Below are 14,818 nucleotides of genomic sequence, written 5' to 3'. Positions count from 1 at the left end.
ACAGAAAGAGAGACCACTCACAGGTCCGTGCGGGGACGGGTAGCAGCTGTGGAAACACTGTCCCTGGCGGCAGGCGGACGACGAGCACTGCCCGCCCTCGTCGGAGCCATCGGCACAGTCTCGCTTCCCGTCACACACCAGGCTGAGGTCCAGGCAGGCGGAGGGGGGACACTGGAACTCGGAGCTCCCACACTTCTCCGGGGGGCCTGGAGAACGACTTTCTGCCTTTATAGTCAAACCCTCTGCCACACCTCCCTCCCACAGCAAGGCTCTCGCGCGTACAGTCAAGACCTCTATCCCCGTAGAGGGATGGATTTCAGCCCCGTAGCATTTGCTCACTGAGCTGGGTTCCTGCGCAGCTGCGCCCCTCGGAGGCCGCCCGCCTCCTCGCCCTGTACTTACATCCCGTCTCGTCGCTGCCGTCCCCACAGTCACTCTGCCCATCACAGCGCCAGGGCTCGGGCACGCACTGCTCCCCACTGGCACAGCGCCACTGCCTGGAGCCGCAGCGAAGCTCCCTGGGGTCACAGTCCTGAGGAGACAGTGAGCGACTCTGTCAACTCCCAGGTCCAGAGCCCAGGAAGGGGCCTGGGTTATGAGAGAACCCTCAAGTCCCCTCTTCAATGAGGCCAGAGATGTGGATGATAAGCAACGCCTTCCTCAGTTGGAGTTCAGACGACGAATTGTGGGTGATACCAACGTGGATGGGAAAGTGGGAAGGAGATACCTTATTCTGTAAACTGACCAGCCAGGAAGTCTTAATTCGTTTAAGAACCTACAGCTTGTTTAAAAACAACTAGACCTTATGATGATCGTTTACCTAGTTTGGTTCACGTTTTCTATTTCATATTCAATGGTCCCATTTCATTTAGTTTATGTTTTTCAATTTCTCCATCTTTTCTTTTTTCTAAACATTCTTTCTCAAGCCTTTATCAAGCATAGTAGAAAAGATTGTGTGTGTGTGTGTGTGTGTATATATAGTATTTTTAAAAGTGAAAGTGATAGTCACTCAGTTGTGTCCGACTCTTTGCGACCCCATGGACTGTAGCCCGTCAGGCTCCTCTGTCCAGGGAATTCTCCAGGCAAAAATACTGGAGTGGGTTGCCATTTCCTTCTCCAGGGGATCTTCCCGACCCAGGGATTGAATTTGAGTCTCCTGCATTGCAGGCAGATTCTTTACGGTCTGAGCCATAATACAAAACTTATGAATTTTTGCCTAACTAAAAAATTCATGACATTTTGATTCCACTTGTTTGACTTAATATGAATAGAATGCTGTATTTCTAATGAAAACAACAGATATGCAACAAGCAACAAAGATTTACTATATAGCATAGGGAACTGTAGTTAATATCTTATAATAACCTATAATGGAAAATAATCTCAAAAATAATATATGGGTATACGTATAACTGAATCACCTTGCTATGCATCTGAAACATTGTAAGTCAACCATACTTCAATAAAAAACTATATTAAAAAAGAACCTATGACTGATTCACATTGATATATGGCAGAAACCAATACAATATTGTAAAGCAATCATCCTCCAATTAAAAAAAATTTTTTTTTAAAGTATAAGCAAAAGAATCTGCTCTAGGAACTCTTCTTAGAATTCCCACCATTTCTAATGCACACTCCAGCATTTGTACCTAATCTGACTGGGATTCTCAGAACTGCTGCAGGGAGAAGGGTATTTCAGATCTGTGCACCTATGATACAGCAGCACCTTAAGATATAGTTTCAGCCCAGCAGACACTACCCATTCTATTGATGAGAAAATAGAACATCACCACAGAGCTGCTTTCTTAAGGTCAAAAGTGAGCAGTAGGTTCAAAATTGGGCTGCATCTCACACAATGCAGAAGCAACGGTGTATGTTACGGGAACTGGTTAGGCAGGGCTTCAAAGCATCTCTCTAAACAAGACGTTCAAGCTATGACCATCAAGACCTAATATTTGCAAAGCTCCTCCAATAAAGATCTTACAAGTTTGACTTTCAACCAGAGGATCTTAACATTTTGGACACTGTGATGCAGTTACAAATGGCTTTATGGGCAGAGATTGTGGGAGACCTCTGTTCGTACATTTTCCCAAGTTTTCTGGTGAGGAAGCACAAGTTACTGTTGTGATTAGGAGTCTACGGTGTTTTTCTTTTTTTGAAGGAAGAGTGGGCTACCTTCTCGTCAGTTCCGTCTTTGCAGTCTAAGTCATGGTCACATATCCACTCTGCCAACACACACTCCCCACTCCTCGGGCACTTCACCTCCCCTGACGGGCATGGCAGGGGCCAGGCAGGACAGCCCTCTTCATCCGAGTGGTCCAGGCAATCACGGTTCCCATCGCAACGCAGGGAAGAAGATACACACTGGCCATTCTCACATTTAAATTCAGATGGGCTGCATTTTTCATGAACTGAAAAACAAAGCTTTAGGTAACAACTCAGCCAGATGGAGAAGAAGCAAGTTGATGGCAAATAAAACGGTTTGAAGACTCCCAGTCTTCTCCTGTTACCTTAGGAATTAAGCCCCAGTGGGGGTTAGGGTGGGAAGGTGCTTCAAGCAGAGTGTTAGGACAGAAAGGGCCTATAAGCGAGGCCAGAAAATCCTCCTGTCCTGGAGGATGAGACAGGGATGGGAGGACATGTAGGAGGATGCTGGGACAGGCAGGGGAGTGGGATTCTTGCCTGGGACCCTAATGTGAGTTGCCCCAACACACCTTTCCAATTGAGGCTGAAAAGGCACCATTTTGACCTCAAGTTTTCACTCTCAGACTAAAAGAAGTATGCTTTTTTGTAATCCTTTTTGTTGTTTAGTCCAGCAAGTCATGTCTGGCTCTTTGTGACCCCCATAGATTTTCACCCACCAGGTTCCTCTGTCCATGGAATTTTCCAGGCAAGAATACTAGAGTGGGTTGCCATTTTCTCCTCTAGGGGATCTCCCCAACCCAAGGATCAAACCTGCATCTCCTGCATTGGCAGGCGGATTCTTTACCACTAAGCCATCAGGGATGTCTTGCAATCATTTAGGACCATGTTTTCCATGTTTTTTTTTTGTTTTTTTTTTTTTACTTTCTAGTGATTTTTCTATCTAAAAGACCCCAAATGTAGTGCTGAAGTGCTGTTTGGTGCTCCTCAGGGTAAGGAGTCTACAGTGTATCTTATGGGAAAATATACATGCATTCAATAAGCTCTATTCTGCATGAGTTTTGGTGCTGCTGGATATTACTGAGTCAACAATACATGATAAGTCATCTTTAAACAGAAACACACATTTTAAAAAGGTTCTATATTGATCAGTTGACAAAAATGTGACCAGAGACTCTAAGAAACCTCACCCTGCATATTTTCCAGGAGCAATGATCCAATATCCTCTAATTCAGTGTTCATGGCAGCTTTATAGAACATAACTCCCACAAATAAGGAGAACTGACTACAGTGTAGTTCGAAATACTCCAAGTAACTTCCATGGAACTTACTACATCCTTGTTCATCTTTTCCGTCAGAACAGTCGGGGTGGCCATCACACAGCCAGCTCTTGGGGATACAGCGGGTCTTGTTGTCACAGCGCAGAGAGCAGTCTTCAACGGGCTTCCAGCAGCCCAGCTCATCGGAGCCATCCAAGCACTGCTGGGCTCCATCACAGTGATATTTCTCCTCAATGCACTTGTTTCCATCCAGACACTGGAAGACCCCTTCCATGGAACAAGTCAAAAGCAAGGACCATATATCTTCATCAAGCTGAAGTTTTATTACTAAATTAACTCAACCCTTATTCTGGAGTTCGAGGGGTAGGTAGACTAATCTTGAGTTGGGTGTGCATGCTAACTTGCTTCAGTTGTATCTGACTCTTTGTGACCCTATGGACTGTAGCCCACCTGTCTTCTCAATCCATGAGATTCTCCAGGCAAGAATACTGGAGTGAGTTGCCATACACTCCTCCAAGGGATCTTCTCAACCCAGGAATTGACTGAACCCACATCTCTTATGTCTCCTGCCTTAGCAGGGGGATTCTTTACCACTAGTGCCACCTGGAAAGCCCATTTGAGTTCTATATATACATATTTTTTAATTTTTTATTTATTTGGCTGTGCTGGGTCTTAGTTGCAGCACATTGGATCTTTGATCTTTGTTAAGGCATGGGGAATCTTTAACTGCAGCACGCTCTTAGTTATGGCATGTGGGATCTAGTTCCCTGACAGAGATCGAACCCGGATCCTCTGCATTGGAAGGTGGAGGCTTAACTACTGGACCACCAGAGAAGTCCCCTGAGTTCTATATATTAATTGGTCCATAAGTGAGCTTTAATAAAGTGCTAAGGTTAATTAAGCTGAACTAGGTCCTTGAAATACTAAGGCTTCATACTGATTTGGTTACTTGAACAACTTGTAAAATACAACCAAGTCAGTTATAAGTAGTCCATTTAGGAAGGCAATGGCACCCGACTCCAGTACTCTTGCTTGGAAAATCCCATGGACAGAGGAGCCTGTTAGGCTGCAATCCATGGAGTCGCTAAGAGCGACTTCACTTTCACTTTTCACCTTCATGCATTGGAGAAGGAAATGGCAGCCCACTCCAGTGTTCTTGCCTGGAGAATCCCAGGGACGGGGGAGCCTGGTGGGCTGCCGTCTATGAGGTCGCACAGAGTCGGACACGACTGAAGTGACTTAGCACAGCATAGCATAGCATGCCAATATAAAGGCAGCTATTGGAATACTTAGGCAAATTTGAGGAAGCAAGGAAACAATAGTCAAATTATACCTGGCAAAACACTATGGACTTAAATGTGATAAAACGGGCAATCAGACAGTCTGTGTTCTGACAGGCTATGTAATCTATGAAAATGTATAGGGAAAGCAAATGTGATTATAATGAACACTCCAGCAATTCATAGCATGCTTCCAAGGCAGAATCAGCACGCCTGGGACAAGGACCAGGAGGTGGTGACACACCTGGTCTGTTGCAGAAGCGGGAGCAGTTCTCCTCATCAGAGCCATCCCCGCAGTCTTGCTTGCCATCACAGAGGTACCCCCGAAAGATGCACTCCAGCCCATCACGACAGGGCACAGAAGATCGGGTGCAGAGGACAGGGGGTGGCGGGGGTGGGGGAGGAGGGCTGGGGGCTGCTGCTCCTTCGACCTCAGGATCTAGAACCAGCAGTATGTCAGCAGGTGAGTCCATCAGACATCAGCAGTGGAGACAGGCTTCTACTGCCCCGCTCCCCAAAACCCCACGTCTTGGCCAGGTAGCTATGTTTGTCTACCTTGTAGAAAGAAAGAGTAAAGACCCTTGGTCTTTAGACCATGTGTGTGGTGTGTTGGCCCATTATCTCATGGTTTTGAATTGGGGGAAATTGTTTTTTCCTTTCAGGCCTATAAATTTAATTTTTTCCACTACCTGATGCTATATTCTAGGCATGCAGAATAAAGTAAGTTTCTGAAGATGGGACTTCAGTTTCATGGTGAGATGTCTGAGTTAGTCACTTCCAGAAGTTACCAGTTAGTATTCTTCAGCACCTGTCACAGAAACCTAATGGATATGCTAGTAGAATAATCAAAATTGGATTTTTTTTTTTTTTTTTACCAAGAGTTAACCTCTTGTTAACACATTTTACCACCTAGGAAACATGTTCCTAAGCCTAATGGTTCTTAACCTTGAAAATCAGGTCAAGCAAGTGAATCAGGAAATAATAGTTTAGACTGCAGGGGGAGATGAAAGACCTCTAGCGGGCAGGTACATAGGAGGAGGAACAGGTCTGTGCATCTCTGTTTCTATTCTTCCTTGGGGTTTCCAGCTGCTTCCACCAAGAAAGCCCCCTGAATCCTGTGATAAGACCTTTTCTTCTGCCTCAAGATCTGAAATCAGATTTTTTGGCACCGTGCAAAAGGTTTATATGAAAATAGTTAAGCCAGCTTTAAGCAGATTAATCTGAATGATCAAGGCACAGCTTTAACAGAAGAGCTGCTTCCCCTGGTAACCAGGACCCAGAGCAGCTTCACAGAGGATCCCCTGCAAGATGTCACTGCTATGAGAAAGGGGCTTTCTCGGTTTAAAAAAAAAAAAAGCCAGCTTGGGAAACTGATTTTCATGCATTGGTGCTCTGTTGTGTCCCATTCTTTGCAACCCCATGGACTGTAGTCCACCACACTCCACTGTTCACGGAATTTTCCAGGCCACAATGCTAGAGTAGATTGTCATTTCTTTCTCCAAGGGATCTTCCTGACCCGGGAATTAAACCTGGGTCTCACGAATTGGCAGGCAGATTCTTCACTGCCGTGCCACCTAGGTAGCCCGGGAAACCTGTTTAGAGCAAGTTAAATGGCTCTCTTTACAGCCAAACTAAGAGCTTCAACATGTTAACATGAAAGATGATTCCCAAAAGGGGCTAGGTGTGCACCCTCCTTGGGGTATTACTCAGGAACTGGTGCTGTTTAGCAACTTTGAGAAATGTGTTAGATTCTTACTTGAACAGGTTTCAGTACAAGGACAAGTTAGGCAGAAGGCCTGCTGAACTGTGGGGTGGGACCACGCTGACACAGATCGGAAGATACCCGGGAATTTCTCGTAGGAAACACACTGAGGAGAACCACGTAACGTGGATCTCTAAGAAAACCCCCAGGGGAAGACTTGCCTGGAACCTCCAGGTTCTCAGCCAAGATGATCATCTTCTGGACATAGGCCTCTTTTGACACTGAGAAGGGCTCTGGCTTCCTCCTGTTCCACAGCACGAGAGCCGTTCTGTTCAGAGTCAGTAGGTAGGGCTCATGGGCCGCAATCATGCCATCACTCCAAGTCTCGTTCAAAGTGTAGGTTCTATTTTTTAGGAGACTCAGACTTTGCAACCCTAAGAAAGAGTCAAGTCCTTACAAGCTGATACAGAACAAGTAACCTGTGACAGCAAGGAGGCAAGGGCAACACTGGATTGAAAATTTCAATGACCTTGCACTGAAAATATGCACAGATTCATCTGTGAAGTTTTGTAAGTTTTAGTTCTATAGTTAAAGATAATCCAAGGAAGTGTTTAAAGCTCCAGAAAAGTGAGGGGTGCCGCATGGGAACATCAGATGTGACTTGACCACCACAGTCCTACAGCCCCAGTCATCAGCACAGTGCTGTCAGGCCATTCTTGAGACTTCTGGGTGAGTAGACTGTCACATTCAGCTATGAAGGTGTAATATGTACCTGCTGTCAAGTTATAACCAAAGTATCTGTACTTTGTTTATAATGGAAGTTTCATTCCATTACTTCTACTTACCGAAGTAGAAACAAATAGCTTTTTGCAGTGTTAAAAATTAAGTACACTATTTCTAAAGTTTTCTATCCCTTCAATCATAAATTTAGACTCATAGATGTGAATAGAGCTTGAGGTCAGTGACTCATGCCCAAGCTTTAACTATGAAAATCAGAGTTTGAGACTATATCTAACTAGTTCTAAAAATGGTGTCATTACTACTAAAAAGAAGACTCTCATTCAGCCCCTCAAGCCTCTTCCAACCTCACTGGTTATGCAGCACTTACCTGACCCTTTGGTGGTCCAGAGGATGCTGGAAGAGCCGAGATCTAAGGTTACGTGGGTGTCTGCTGTCCAGGTGCCTCTCCAGACTGTCTGTATGCTTTTGCCATCAAGGGTCATACTTTTCAAGGGTTCCCCACTTTCCACCCAGTAGAGCAGCCTCCTTGGCCAGTCAAGAAGGAGATGCAGTATAACGCTGCCCGTTTTGTACAGGATATGGGTGTCTGGGCCAGCAAGTCTCGTCCTCTGAATAGCACTTCTGTCGCAGGGCAGCCAGTACAAGTTCCCAGTTGGAATGTCCACATTCGCTGAGCAGACTGTAAGGAGGACAAGTCGCTCCCATTAGGAAGGACATTCAAATGTGTTCTCATACTGTCTTAAACTCTGGGCCAGGGATGAAGGCAGACAGTTTCAGGATGCAAAGATCATTCCCTAGAAACCTACACACCTTGTTCCCACAAGGGTCCCATCATGCCTACTCTGGTTTCTTGTCTGTCAGTATGAGCTCCCCTGATCCTTGACAACCCCTAGGCAAGGTAGACATGCACTGCATTTTGTAAGTTGGATAGCTTAGGAAGACTGGCAACTTCCTAAGAACACACTGGCCCCATGGGGTTCTGTTTCTCTTGACCTCACTGGGCTCTGCAGAAAATATGTGCTTTCCTCTGAAGTCAGATGTAACCACAAAAATCCCGCATGCCAGCATCACAGAATGCCCTCAGAGTGATTCTACACCAGTTCTTAAAAAAAGTGCACTCTTTCCTAAAGTGGAACTTTAAAGCCCTCCCATTTTTGATTCAGAACTTCATCTGTTTTTTCTACCCTCAAGTTTCAGTCTGAGGACAAGATTAACACACCCAAGAGAAAACAACACAGATGTCAGTGCAGTTCAGTTCATTTCAGTCACTCAGGCGTGTCCGACTGTTTGTGACCCCATGGCCAGCAGCACGCCAGGCATCCCTGTCCATCGCCAACTCCCAGAGTTTACTCAAACTCATGTCCATTGAATTGGAATCCATGTTCCTGAGACACCCTTCAGATCAGTGGCTGATGTTTTGATCCTTAAAGAACTGGAATTGTGTCAGGTAATATTTATTTTTTTTCTTTGTTTAGGACACCCAGTTTGTGTTGCAGAATTGCTTGGTGTGTGTGGGGGGGGCAACACTACAGGTGTCACAAGTACTGAGGTATAGTAAAGGGCTTCCCAGGTGGCACAGCGGTAAGGAATCCAACTGCCAGTGCAGGAGACACAAGAGACGTGTACACGCTGATGTGAAAATAAGGTGAAAGCTGCAGACCCAAGAGTTGTCAGGAGGCCCTGAGATCCTGCACAGTGGCCTGGAGAGCAGAGGTCAAGCTGATCACTACCCAGAAAAGGCCTGCCTGGCTGTGTCATGCTTCCCAGTTAACTGTGTAGGAAAAACACTTGTGTGTCTCCTTTCTGTGTGTATGTGCTCAGTCACTCAGTCATGTCTGACTCTTTGTGACCCCACAGACTGTAGCCTGCCAGGCTCCTCTGTCCATGGGATTTCCAAGGCAAGAATACAGGAGTGGGTTGCCATCCACAGGATCTTCCCAGGGGATCTTTACAACCCAGGGATCACACTTACATCCCTTGGGTCTCCTGCACTGGCAGGTGGATTCTTCAACACTATGCCACCTGGGAAGCCCTTTACTATACCTCAATACTTGTGACACCAGACATGTGCTTCTTCCCCCCACACCAAGCAATTCTGCAACACAAACTGTGTCCTAAACAAAGAAAAAAAAAAAAAAAGTCTGATGCCATTCCAGTTCCATAAGGATTAAGACATCAGCCACTGATCTGAAGGGTGCCTCGGGAACATGGATTCCAATACAGCACTTCATATAGTAAAGCAGTTCCTTGGCACTTAGAATACCCACAGTACAGGCATTCAGAAATAAGATTACTCACCCTGGAACTCACCTCTCAGTTTACTTTTATAAAGCAGATATTTTCATTTAGGCTGAGTACAGGGAGCTAAGGGTGGGGTATGCCATGTAGGAGTGTGGGAGGGGAGAGAAAGCATATATTATCAAATTAAGAAAATATCTTGCTAGTTCTCTCTGAAATCTGCATTGCAAATTGCTTCTAAATTAGTGTAAGAAAAATCTGCAATGCAAAGTTGAAGTATTTAAGGTCTGTTTCCATCCTATCCAGATGTAAGGCCAGAAAAGTAAAATTTTAAAACCCTTATTACTGACCTCAGTATTTCCCAAATCATGGTAGCCTTTTAAGAGTCTGCACACCATAAGAACAAGGGTAAATCACAGACACTTAATATTTAAATTAGTTAAGAACCACTCTTTGGTATTAAGCTTGATTCAGGTCAGAGACAGATAGGGTTTTGGAGATGTTTGGGAGCCTACTTAAATCTAGAGCCAGAAAGTAAAGGAAAAATTTCAAAATAACCAACCCAAGCTACCTGTATGTTCTGTCCAAATTTCTTGCTTGTCTCCCAGGTAGCCAGTTGAGCGAAACAGATGTCCCTGGGTATCTGTCCAGTAGATGAGATTTCTTTTCCAGTCAATATCCAGCAAGTAGATGTTCCTTGGATGCTCTTGAACTAGGCTTCTCTCTATAGCAGTTCCCATAAAACCAACTTTCAACAAGTAGAGACGTTTGCCGGAGGAAAACACTAGTTTTAACTCTACCGAAGAAAAAGAAAGATGTACTGTTTGAGCATTTGTCAGAAAAGCCCCATGCTCCCCTCTGAAACAACATTGCTCTTTCAAGTTGAAGCTTCCCTAGAATTCTAGGATCTTATAAAGTTTGCTTCTGAAGCATGTACACACAACATGAATGCCTTGGCTTCCTTAGAGAAGGAAGTCATTTGGGCAAATGAAAGTGCTGCTCAGTTTCACCAAGGCCTTTAAATGTCTGTGAAAAGATTAACATAGAATCCTGAGGATTAGGGCCTCAGCTACTGTTGGATTCAGTAACGTCATCAAATCCTTGTCTGTAGCACACACATTTCAACACAAAGAAATTTAAGCTCTGCTGCCTATCTAAAGAAAAGTTACCTGGGTGCTTAACTGTGTATAAGGTTCACAAACATTTTAAGCTAAGACTTGTGTTTGGCACAACAGCTTATTACACTATAATCATGCTCCATGGCTACCCATTGTGAATTGCCTTCTACAAAGGTAGTTAGAGCATCAACATATTTATATCATTTATTCTTCTTAAAACCTCACTGTTCTATAGGAAAAATTCAAGGAATTGGGCAGTGATATTCAACTGATTATGTAGCCTTCACAGTTTCAAAGATGGAACAGTGACATGAGGAATTATGTTAACAATGTTAATGTAGACACTCTGCTTACAAGCAAGAGTCAGAAAATACTATAGTCATGAGACTGTAGAGGGTTTCTTTCTTATACCAACTTAATCATTAGTCTCGGAGAAGGCAATGGCACCCCACTCCAGTACTCTTGCTTGGAAAATCCCATGGACGCAGGAGCCTGGTAGGCTGCAGTCCATGGGGTCGCTAAGAGTCGGACACGACTGAGCGACTTCACTTTCACGCATTGGAGAAGGAAATGGCAACCTACTCCAGTGTTCTTGCCTGGAGAATCCCAGGGACGGAAGCCTGGTGGGCTGCTGTCTATGGGGTCGCACAGAGTCGGACACGACTGAAGTGACAGCATAGCAATCATTAGTCTTTCATGTAAAACTGAGTAGTATAAGCTATTTTTTCTTGTTTTAAAAATTACTGAACCCAAATATCCATTGATAGATGAATGGATAAACAAAATGTAGTATCTACATACAATGGAATATTATTCCACCTTAAAAAGGCAATTCTGGCACATGTTATAACATGGGTGAACTTTGAAGACATAATGTTAAGTTTAAAAAGCCAGTCACAAAATGACAAATACTGTACCATTTTACTGAGATGTGGTACCTAGAGTAGTCAGATTCAGAGACAGGAAGTAGAATGGTGATTGCCAGGGGTTGGGGGGAGAGGGGAATGAGGAATTATTGTTTAACAGGAATAGAATTTCAGTTTGGGGAGATGAAAAAGTTCTGGAGACCAAGGGGGGAGGTGATGGTTGCACAAAAATGTGAATATACTTAATGCCACTGAATACTACACTTAAAAATAAAGTGGTACCTTTTGTTATGTATATTTTTAACACAATAAAAAACCTAATCAAACTCTTATGCTTTCAGGACAAAAGTGATTAATTCAAAAACAGAAGTGACACTATTTCCAGACCTACCAGAATGTGGCTTCTTGAGCCAAACCCACTTCACCCACCATCCTTACCACTACACGTGCCGGAAGGTAAAAGAAACATGCCCTCTGGACAAACACACTTATAGCCCTTGGGATGGACAGGGGACAGGAGACACAGGTGGCTGCAAGAACCTGGAACATACGCTGGGTATTTACCTGTTTTAAAGTAAAAACAGGTTGGACACAATTTCAGATGGATTTATCCAAACCAGTTCAAAACTTCAGACTCAAAGGAGTTAAGGCATTTTTGCTTTAAAAGGAACCCCAATATATTTGTCACCCTCTAAGTTAAGCATGCTGACCTTAAACTCCTGGGGTCCCGTCTTTCAGATGGTGACAATGACCTCTCTACAATAAGCTCAGGCTAAGAAAGCTTCAACCAACGGTATCTTCCCCTTCCAAGTTAAGGCAAAATAACTGTCTAGCTTGCTGATAGGAAGTAAATAGTGGTTCCCAGTTCTCCACTTATTAGTTTCTTGGCCCATGAAGAAGTATAATCTGAGTTGAAGCTGACAAATTCAGATTAACAAGCTTTTAACTCCTAGTCAACAAACATGTGACTTCCTCCTAAAAGCAGGATGCCAAGCTTGGTTCCATTTTCTGTTATCAATTGATGTGTCAGTGAGAAAGCTACTCTAGCCCTTTTGTGAACAGCGCATCCCCCGTTTTGTGTATTAAAACTCAGATGTTTTGTGTATTAAAACTCTGGTTCCTATGTTAGATAAAAGCCAGGTATGTGCCTGGAACAAGTTTTCCAGCAGATATTTTCGTTCTGTTCATCTTACTCAAAAGTCCTGGGTACGTCTGGAACGATACCCAGAACATTTCCCCGGCCCCAAAATAGCAAGTTCCAACAACAGATGGAGGTAGTAATTTAGGGGGGGGGGGGTTCCATTTAGTGTGAGTTCTGATTCATAAGTGTTTTGAAAGCAAGTGATGAGACTTACTTTTAGGCTGTTGGGATTGGTGGAGTACCAAGAAGGCGGATATGGAAGCGTTTAGCAGCACCTCTCTCTCCTTTGTGGTGTGGGGTGAAGTACGAAACAGCTGTAGTTTATTTGCCCAGAAGAAAGAGTTCTCAAATACCGCCAGTCCCACTGGATCGTCATCTTCCAGGAAGACCTTGGGAAAGGTGTGCCTCCCGGAGCCATCCACGTTCACTGTCTCTATGGACTGAAGGGTGACAGGGTCTCTTGAGAGTGTGGCAGCAAGAGGGGTGACCATCTTAGAGTACCTCAGTCTCTTGGACACCAATTAAACACGTTTTGATATCAATTTGATAGAGATGAAGTTATCTGGGGATCTGCAGAGGTTAATGCCAAAGGCAGAGGATTGGGCTGCTTCTTGTATCAATTAGGGTCACAATTCTTATACAAGTAGCTACTATAACTTAGTGTCTGCATCAGACATTGTACCAAATCCTTCTACTACATTCCCCAACCACCTTCTGAGGCAGGCTTTCTCTCTCTTTCCAGAGAGGGCAAGAAGAGCTCAAAGAGGCACCCTAAGTAACCAGAAATCACAGCTGGAAGAAATAGGCTTAAAAATATGACTCCCAAGCCTGTGCTTTCAGCCCCCATGTCCAACTGGTCTTTTAGTTTGATGGTTTCAAAAATAAGATAACATGACCTGTAATACGAAAACCTAGAAATGTGGGAGAAGACACTGAGGTACTTAAGTAACTGCATGTTTGTTTGTTTTTTCTGTTTTAAAATGTTTTATATTCCAGGTACCACACAGAACATGACCTAGACAACCAGGAAATTCCCGACTATAGAGAGTTTAAGAAAGTCACAGAGTCTCCCAACCTGTGTTGATTCAGTTTCATCTGAAGATGCTGGGCTTTTCTCAGTTTTCATGGCCAGAAGGTACTTCACCGAGTTGATGCAACACAGAACTCTGTACTCAAAAGAACCCTTTACTCCTACTAAACAGGTTTACCTTTTCCTCCTGACCCATCCATGGTACCTCTTTGTATGCACTGATCCAGTAGAGTCTGCTAGCCACATGGTCCAGCGTCAGCCCTGTGGGTTCCTCCATGTTGACCACCGCCAACACCTTCCTATCAGAGCCATCCATCCCTGCTGTTTCGATAGTCCTCAGGCCTTTCCCACCTCGATTTACCCAATACAAGTACCTGAAATCAGCAAAGACACAAGGGTTAGAAAATCCACTCCAGGCCATGTATACGATTCTGACAAGCCAGGCTGCCCTGATTGCTGGCATAGACCTCTTATCATTCCACTGGTAAGAATCCTGGAGATTTCTGCTCTCAGACTCACTAGACTTTGAAAAGTTTGGCTCTATGGTATTCAATTTAGACTTCAAAATTAAGAATTTTTTGGAGCAAATGAGACGTAGGTCGAAAAGGTTGACCTGCTCTCCTATCAACTTAAATACCTAAGACAACCAATGATTTGGGATATATTCCGAAGAAAGCGCAACTTACTTCTTTGCGGGAAACACTATGAGTTGCTCCGGCACAAGATCCTTTTCCAAGATTCTGATGTAGCCTCTGCCATCACTTAAGCCAGCACAGATGACCCTGGCAAAGCTGCTAGCCCAATACAACTGCCCCGTGAACCAGTCCAAAGAGATACTGTTGATAGTTTTAAGTTCTGGGGATTACAAGAGACAGTGTTATGTTTCTGTGTTCTCCTATACCCATCTCACCTTGAAAAAAGAGACTCAGACAAAATTTTTCTACACCTTCTGATCTCAAGTCACATAATGAGGCCAACAGGACACAGGGAATGAATGAGAGCTATTGCTGTGTGAGGTATTCCCAGTATACAGTGGGCAGGAAGGAAAGACAAAGGCCTTAGGAGAAGTATAACCAGACATCCAGGAGAATGTGACCTCAGTTTGGGACAATATTCATTATCAAAGTTTTTGATATTTTTTTTCTGGGAAGGCTGTGATGAATGCTACCTCTTAACTGCCAGCAGAGGATTTTTGTACATCCAGGACTATGCTAAGCTCTTCTTCCCCTTAATCTCCACACTTACCCAATGAGACAAGTGCTGTTATCTTCATCTTT

Source organism: Bison bison, unplaced genomic scaffold (assembly GCF_000754665.1).
Source record: "Bison bison bison isolate TAMUID 2011002044 unplaced genomic scaffold, Bison_UMD1.0 scf7180017864105, whole genome shotgun sequence".
In the NCBI taxonomy this organism is placed as follows: domain Eukaryota; kingdom Metazoa; phylum Chordata; class Mammalia; order Artiodactyla; family Bovidae; genus Bison; species Bison bison.
This window is presented reverse-complemented; position numbering follows the sequence as displayed.